Here is an 8,660-nt window from a genome sequence, read left to right as displayed (position 1 = left end):
GTATGTGATTTTTGTTTTTCTCGAGCTGCTCTCAGGATTCTTTGTCTTTGGTTTTAGCGAGTGTGATTATGATATGCCTTGGTGATTTTCTTTTAGGGTCTATCGTATATGGGGTTCGTTGAACTTCTTGGATGGTCAGCTTTTCATCTTTCATGATATTGGGGAAGTTTTCTGTCAGCAGTTCTTCAATGATCTTCTCTGTATTTTCTGTTTTCTCCCCTTGTTCTGGAACTCCAATCACTCACAAATTTTTGCTTTTGATTGTATGCCACATAATTCTCAGGGTTTCTTTGTTTTCCTTCTTTCTTTTTTCTGATTTTTCCTCAGAGTTGTAGCCGAGTGTTTGTCTTCAATTTCGCTGATCCTGTCTTCCGTTGTTTCAAACCTGCTTCTCGGCCCCTCTATGACACTGTCCATTTCTGAAATCTTGTTGTTTACCTTTCGGGTTTCTAATTGTTGTTTTTGTATGATTTCTAGTTGTGAATTTATTTTGACATTTTGTTCCTGTATTATTTTCCTGAATTCTTCCATTTTTTTGTATGTATTTTTCATAAATTTGTCTGCCTTTTCCATGAATCTGTCTATTTTTTCCCCATATTTGTCTGCTTTTTGCTTCAACTCTTGGAATAGCTCTGAATATTAGAGACTTGAATTCCCTATCAGGTAGTTCTGGTGCCTTTTCTTCTACTGGAAAGTCACCTGGTGTTTTATTTTGGACACCTACTGGTACTATCTTTTCCTGTTTTTTAATATGTTTTGATATTGACTGCTGTCTTCGGGACATTCAGTAGTTATTTTCCTCGTTTATTGATTATAGATTTGTTTGTTTTGTCCTGCTTTTTTGTTTTATTTGGTGATGGGTGAGCAGGCAGGCTGTGTGTTCTTTGTAGCTTGCTCATCTGTGGACACGATACGTTTTGCCTCCTTCTCCAATGGGCAGGGTCAGTTGCTCAGATATGGTACAGAAGGCAGGTCCAGCTGAAGGGGAGTTGCTGGGATAGGTTGTTTGTGGCACGTACTATGGCTGACAGGGTGGGCCAGAAATCAGTGCAGGGCAGGTACTGGTAGGCCGTGTCTGTGCTGCTTGGGGGTGTGATGTTCGCTGCACTGTGCAGGTAGGCAGGAAGGAGGGGGGAGATTGTGATGTGTGGAGCTAAGATGGGTATGGGAAAGAGGAGAGAGAGGAGAGAGGAACAGGAACCAAAAACATACAAACAAACAAAAAAGAGTGCTAAGGGACTTGCTGTTGGAGTGGAGAGATGAGAGACTGAGAAATGGAGGGAAAAGAAAGGAAAAGAAGAAAAAAGAAAAAGGGCAAAAGAAAAAAAAAAGAATAAATAAAATTTTTTTAAAAAAGAAAGAAAAGCCCCAGGGATCCCACTGGTACAGCTTCGAGGACTGGAGAAGTTGCTCCTAGGCCATGAAGTACAGCCTGGCTAGAAGGGGTAGAATGTCAAACAGCACCAAGTATTCAGGAGACAGGAAGAGAAGGTAAGTATAGAGAGACGAGAAACTGAGAAATGAAGAAAGACAAAAAGGGAAAAAGAGAGAAAAGAAGAGAAAACAACAACAAAAGAAAAAAAAATGAAAAAAGAAATGCCCCCAAGGGATCCCACTGTGCGGCTGTGCAGACTGAGGGAGTAGCTCCCAAGCCTTGCAGTACTGCCCACCTAGGAGGGGCTCCCAAGCCGAGAAAAGAAAAAGAAAACAAACAAACAAACAAATCAAAACAGAACAAATCAAAGCAAACAAAAAGCCCCAGGAATCCCATAAGTGTGGCAGCACAGGCAGGGAAACAGTTCCACAGTTGAGCAGTGTTTCACAGCCTTTCAGGAGGAAGCAAAGATGGCACAGGGAGCCAGGTATTTGAGAGAAAGGAGGGGGAGGTGGTGAAAGGTAGGAAAGAAACCAAAAGAAGTGGAAAAAAGCAACACCAGCAACCAACAAATCCCACTAAGGGAGCCGGCCAGTGCCAGCAGGTGGAATGCAAGCGGCACAGGGGTGAAGCTTGTGATTCCCGGCCAAGAGACTGTGGCTGCAGGAAGCAGAGGAGGCCGAGCGGAGGTGAAGGAGGATGGGGGGTGGAAAAGCATGTATCACTGGTTACTGATTGCTCTGTCTGCTTCTGGGAGCTCCATGAAGCTGCTTTCTCGTACTCCCTGTTTGCTATCCTCTGACAGGGGTCCATGGTGTGGGATCCATGCTGTGTTAGCTGATAGGGGACTTCTGCATGTATCTCTCCTCGCTCTCTGTTCTCTGTCAGTTTCTTATTCCATTCGGTTCTTGGCTGAGTTCTGTATCTCTTCATTTGATACTTAGGGTTTCAGGGTTGACATTTGTCTCTGACTTAGTTTTTCAGATCTTTGCTGTGCAGGGATGGTGTGGTGCTTCTGTCTATAGTGCCATGTTGCCCGGAACTCTACTCAGTGGTTTTTAAGCATCGTGTTTTTCAGTTTCCAAGTATTTGGTTTTTTTTCCCTTTATTCTTCCAGTTATTGATTTCTAATTTTGTAGTGTTGTGATCTGAGAAGATGCTTTGTATTTTCTGATATTTTTTAATTTATTGAGGCTTGCTTTGTTGCCTATGATATGGTGTATTCTACAGAATGATCCATGTGCGCTGGAGAAGAATTTGTACTGTGCTGCTGTTGGGTGGAGTGCTCTGTATATGTGTATGAGGTCAGTTGGCTGATTGTGTTATTTAGATCTTCTGTATCCTTGTTCAGTTTCTTACTAGTTGTTCTGTCCATCATCAAAAGTGGAGTGTTAAATTCTCCTACTATTATTGTAGAACTATTTCTCCTTTCATTTCTGTTAGAGTTTGTTTTATGTATTTTGGAGCGCGATCGTTGAGTGCATAGATATTTAATGTGGTTACATTCTCTTGGTGGACTGATCCTTTAATCATTATATAATGTCCTTCCTTGTCTGTTACGATGGAGCTTGATTTAAAGTCTATTTTATCAGAGATTAACATTGCCATTCCTGCTCTTTTTTGGTTATTGTTTGCTTGATATATTTTTTCCATCCTTTGATTTTTAAGCTCTTTATGTCTTTGTGTAGGCAACATATTGATGGGTCATTTTTTTTTTTTATCCATTCTGCCACTTTCTGTCTCTTGACTGGTGCGTTTAACCCATTTACATGCAGCGTGATTATTGATAGATATGAATTTACTGCTGTCATTTTGTCATGCTTTTTTTTTTTTTAAATAGTGTTGATAGTTCCTTTGTTCCACTTAACTTTCTGTGCTGAGGTCTTTTTGTTCATGGATTGTCTTTTCTTTTCCTTTGTTTTTGTCGATTTTGTGTTTACTGAGTCTTTTATTTTCTTCTTTGTTTTGGTGGGTAGGTTTGTTAATTTCCTTTGTGGTTACTGTGAGGTTTACCTTTATCATCCTATGTTTAAATTAGCTCCTTGACTTCCTCTCCATATGGAAATTCTGTAACTACACCGTTTGTTCCCTCTTTTTGTCTTGAAGTTGTCATCAATTTCAGATTGACATCTCTGGTACTGTTTTTGGTACTGAAGTGTTATTTTACTTTCGAGATTTCTGTATCTGGGTTGGTGTCTTAGTGATGCTGTTGTGATGCTTACTGTCAGGTTGTTGTCTGCTGTCTTTGGTTCTCTATCTGGAGGGCTTCCTTTAAGATTTCTTGTAAGAATGGTCTGGTTTTTACATATTCCCTTAATTTCTGTTTATCTGGGAATGTCCTAACTTTGATATTGTACTTGAGAGACAATTTTGCTGGGTAGGTGATTCTTGGTTGGCAATTCTTTTCTTTCAGGGTTTTATATATGTCATCCATTGCCTTATTGCCTACGTGATCTCTGCTGAGAAATCAGAGCTTAGTCTTACTGGAATCCCTTTGTAGTTGATATTTCATTCTTCCTGAGCTGCTCTCAGAATTCTTTATCTTTGTACTTGGAAAGTTTGATAATGTTATGTCTTGGTGACTTTCTTTTGGGATCTATCCTGTATGGGGTTCATTGAGCTTCTTGAAAGGAAATGATGTTGGAAAGTTTTCTTCCAGCAAATCTTCAAAAATTGTCTCTGCTATATTTTTTTTTCTCCTCCTGTTCTGGGATTCCCATCACACATGAATTTTTCATCTTTATAATGTCCCACAAACTCTTGGGCTGTCTTTATTTTTTTTTCATTCTTTTTTCTGATTGTTCCTCAAACAAATTGGTATCAAGGGATTTGTCCTCTATTTTGCTAATTTTCTCCCATTATCTCAGTTCTCCTTTGATGTCCTTTCATTGAGTTATCTATTTCTGATATTTTATTTGTACTTGCTGTTTTTGTTTGATTTCTACTTGTCTGTTTAATTTGTCATGTTTTCTTGTATTGTTTTCCTTAATTCTTCTAAGGTTTTGTCTGTGTTTTCCTTGATCTCTTGGAGAACTCTATATATAAGCCTTTTGAATTCCTTATTAGGTAGTTCCATTATCATCTCTTTCTCAGGAATGTTTTCTGTGCTTCTATTTTGGTCATTTTGGTGGAGCCATCTTGCCTTATTTCTTTATATAATTTGATATTACCTGCTGTCTCCAAGGCATTAAGGTGTTTTTTATTTAATTACAATTTTCTTTTGTTTTGATTTATCAGTGTGGGCTGGTCAGGCGTGCTTTGGTGATTGCTTGTCTGGGAGCATGGGGCTTTCACTTCCTGCTATGGTTAGATGGGGCAATGGTGGGCAGGTTGAGCCTTCCTCACTCATCACTGTATGTGTGAGATGGCTGAGGGTGTACTGGGTGGGCACTATCTGGCAGTGAGAAAACGCTTACAGTCTCTCACCAGGTAGGGAGGCAATGGGCAAAGAGGAAGGCAGGTATCTGGGGGGCACTGGAACACTCCTTCTGTTGGAGGGGGTCAACCAGGGGACTCACAGGTGCTCTCCCCAGTGTGGGAGGGAGCGGGGCGGGCAGCCAGGGGGAGCGCAAGTGCTTTTTCTGATGGGAGAGAGGTGGGGCGGGCAACTGGCGGTCGCACAGGTCTCTCTCTGGTGGAGGAGGGGTGGGGCAGGCCACCAGGGAGGGAGGTAGACAGAGAAAAAAAAGAGAGAGGGAAAAAGGGGGGGCCATCTATTGCTCCAAGGTCGCCACCTGCCCTGCTGGCCTGGTACTGCTGCTAGAGAGTCTCCCTCTCTCTGGGTCCAGGCTCCTTCCCTGCTCTGTGTATAATGAGATTCCTGAAGCTCTTGTCCTCCTTCCTGTACTTTCCCTCGTTAGCTCCAGTTCATGTCCTCGTCATCTTGCTTCACTCCAAGTATGTCGACACAGTTTCTCTGTCTCCTACTGGGAGTTTGGTGATGTTGTCTTCCTGTGCTCCTAACCCAGGGTCACTGCTGGCTTTGTCTCAAAATGACACCTCTGTGCCGGCCTGTCTGGCAAGGCACCTCTACTCCGTATCTCTCCTTTACACATTCACTGCTGTTGTTCAGTATCTTTTTCCATTTGGTGTTTGATATAATTCTATATCCTTTCATTTGATACCCAGAGTCCAGGGTTGTCATCTGTATCTATTTCACTTTTTTTCTGGTTCTTTGCTGTAGAGGGGTAGCATGGTGTGTCTGACTAGGCCACCGTCTTGAGTCTAGTCCATAAGGTTTTCATTGGTTGATTTTCAGAAGTAGGCCATCAGACCTTTCTTCCTAGTCCATCTTAGACTGGAAGCTCCATTAAAACCTGTTCAACATCATAGCAACAAGCTTGCCTCCACTGACAGATGGCTGGTGGCTGCGTGTGGTGTGCATTGGATGGGAACTGAACCCAGATCCCTGGCATGAAGGTGAGAATTGTACCACTCAACCACCCCTAGGCTTACCTGTAGTTATTTATAGGTATGTCTTCCCAGTTAGACTATGAACTTCTCTACTGGCTTTTATGCATTTCTCAATCCTCAGCTCCCAGCACCAAGCCTTGCCCAGTGTAGGTCCCAGAAATATGCTGGATATTCCTGTTCTCTGGTGCATGAAAATGGAGATTTCAGGATTGTCCCCACAAGCTAGGAGTTACCTCTTTCCTAGGCAGTTCTGCCCCTGGATATTTGTCTATTTGCCATGAATCCACTGGAGTCAATGTGGATGGCCAAGGCAGGCTGTCTGGGAAAGAGCCTCAGCAAAGGCACCTTGGATTCCAAATTAACATGAGTGGCAAGGAGACCACACAGCCCGGTGTGGGTTCTTGGCTGACATTACTGACCCACTATTGCGGTGAGGGTAGGCTTTGCCTCTGATGGGGACATATTGTCCACATAGGCTGAAAGAGAGTAATCTTGAAGGAGGGGCTAGCTCCCTTTTCTCCCTGATGTCAAAGCCACTTGCTACCCTGTGACTGGGCAGTGCTCTCTTTTCAGCCCACATAGGAGGGATGTTTTAGTTGACTCTGGAGCATCCTGCTTGCAATGAGTGATAATGGCAGAGGTGGGAGCCCTTATCCTTTTCATTGAGCTTGTGTTTATATGTGTGTATTGGGGTAGGTAGGTGGGATGGAAAGATGGCAGTGGTAGTACCTGAATGCTGAACCTTGGTCTTATCGATTTCCCTGTCCTGATTCTGAACATTTGAAGTGCACCTTGGGAATCCAGGAGTTCCCTGTTCAGTCTACCTGCACCTCTGTACCTACAGCCTTAGTTGGAGGACAATTTAAAAATTACCAAGTGTTAAAAAAAAAAAAAAGAAAGATAATTAAATACAGGCAGAACTTAATAGAGATACTCTCCAACATGTGACAGGAGAATTGAAAGAGTTCTAAAAAGCCGGAAGTTCTGGAAAGTATTTGCTTTTATAAACAAACCCTTTCTGCCTACATTTATAGCACTAGCACACAGCAGTATTTCAGAGTTTCTCTCCTCGAGAATCTCTACAGCTCATCCCCAGTGGCATCTGGTTTTGATGGATAATAAGCCCAACGAGTAGAGCACACCTGAAAGGAGTAAGTCTCCTAATTGCCTTTGCCCTACTTTGCCAGTGGCAGGAGTGATTAATCCCTTAAATTTCTCAAACTTCACTTATACAAGTTCCCACAAGGGGCCTGGGGCCTGGGGCTTGGCCCGAAGCAGTCCACTGAAGCCTCCATTTCTTTGAAGTCTGCAGTTTTATCTTCAAAATGCAGGCCAAAAAAAAAAAAAAATGCAGTTGAGTTTTGTATTCTATTGCATAACTATCCCTGTTTGTTTTAATTTGAAAATGTATAAAATTACTTCCTGGTTAAATTGCTTAACTTCCCACTCCCAACTTTTTGCCTAGCTCCAATTTTTGGATTAAGTGAAATTCCTAGAGCAGGTCCTATTTATTTATCTTGTCTTTGGGATACACACACTCAACACACTACTATGTGTCCCGTTGGAGCCAGCCCCAGTGTGAAAATGAGTGATCCCAGCAGTTTCTGAATGCCTTCCAGAGTATGCTCAGGGCTTCTGTACACTCTCATCGACATCTGGAGGGGCTATTATAGGAAAAGGAGAGGCTGGTGGCAAAAAGACTTAAATTGGTGAGAGTCTGTCTGCTCATCCCCAGGGCTTGGCACAGTTATGGAGTCTCTGGGTAGTGCAAACAATTAACATGCTCAGCTGCTAACCAAAAGGTTGAAGGTTAGAGTTCATGCCTTGAAAGAAAGGCCTGGTGATCTACTTCTGAAAAATCAGCCATTGAAAACCCCATGGAGCACAGTTCTACTTCGACACACATGGGGTCACCATGAGTCAGAGTTGACTCAACAGCAAATGATGATGGTGGTAGGATTAAATAGGAAGACAGTGTTTCTTAACTTGGGTACAAAACTTCTCTATGAGAATGTGTAAATTTGCATTTCTATTTCAATGATAATTTTTAAAAAACTGATAACCTGTTGCTGTTGAGTCGATTCCGACTCATAGCAACCCTATAGGACAGAGCGGAACTGCCCTATAGCGTTTCCAAGGAGTGCCTGGTGGATTTGAACTACCGACCTTTTGGTTAGCAGCCAAGATCTTAACCACTGCGCCAATTGATAGGCGTATTATAAATAATCTGAATGTTGACCTCAATAACTGAGTTATGCTAGCAAGTGAATTGGGGTCCCAGGCTAGTACTTCAAATTTCATGGGCTAATGAGAAAAGGAGGAGCCCTGGTGGTATAATGGTTAAGAACCTGGCTGCTAACCAAAAGTTCACCAGCCGCTCCGTGGGAGAATAGACTTGGTGACCTGCTCCTGTAAAGATTACAGCCTAGGAAACCCTATGGGGCAGTTCTACCTTGCCCTATAGTGTCGCTATGAGTTGGAATCGACTTGATGGCATGCAACAATACAATGAGAAAAGAACCAAGTGTAACTTAATACATAAGTGTTGGATTTGCATCAAATAAGTTTTAAATGACACCATGATGTGCTGCTTTAACAAAGGTTTTCCCATTAGAGAAAGATGATGGTGAAACTGAGTTACCATATGCACAGAATATATAGGCAAATTGATTTACTTTGACATGGTTGGCTCCATTCTGCCATGATGAGTGGAAATATAGTTTTGGCAAAGCAATGTCAGCTCTCCTGTTTAAGTTGTTAAGAGAAATTCAATTGGTTTTGTAGTTGTGTTTTTAACTTCTAAAAGTGTTCATTTTTTATTTTTATAATAGCTACAAAATGAACATGTTTTTATCTGGCTTATGTATATACG

This window comes from Trichechus manatus, unplaced genomic scaffold, assembly GCF_000243295.1.
Source record: "Trichechus manatus latirostris isolate Lorelei unplaced genomic scaffold, TriManLat1.0 scaffold00011, whole genome shotgun sequence".
In the NCBI taxonomy this organism is placed as follows: Eukaryota; Metazoa; Chordata; class Mammalia; order Sirenia; family Trichechidae; genus Trichechus; species Trichechus manatus.
Note: the sequence above shows the minus strand (reverse complement) of the source record.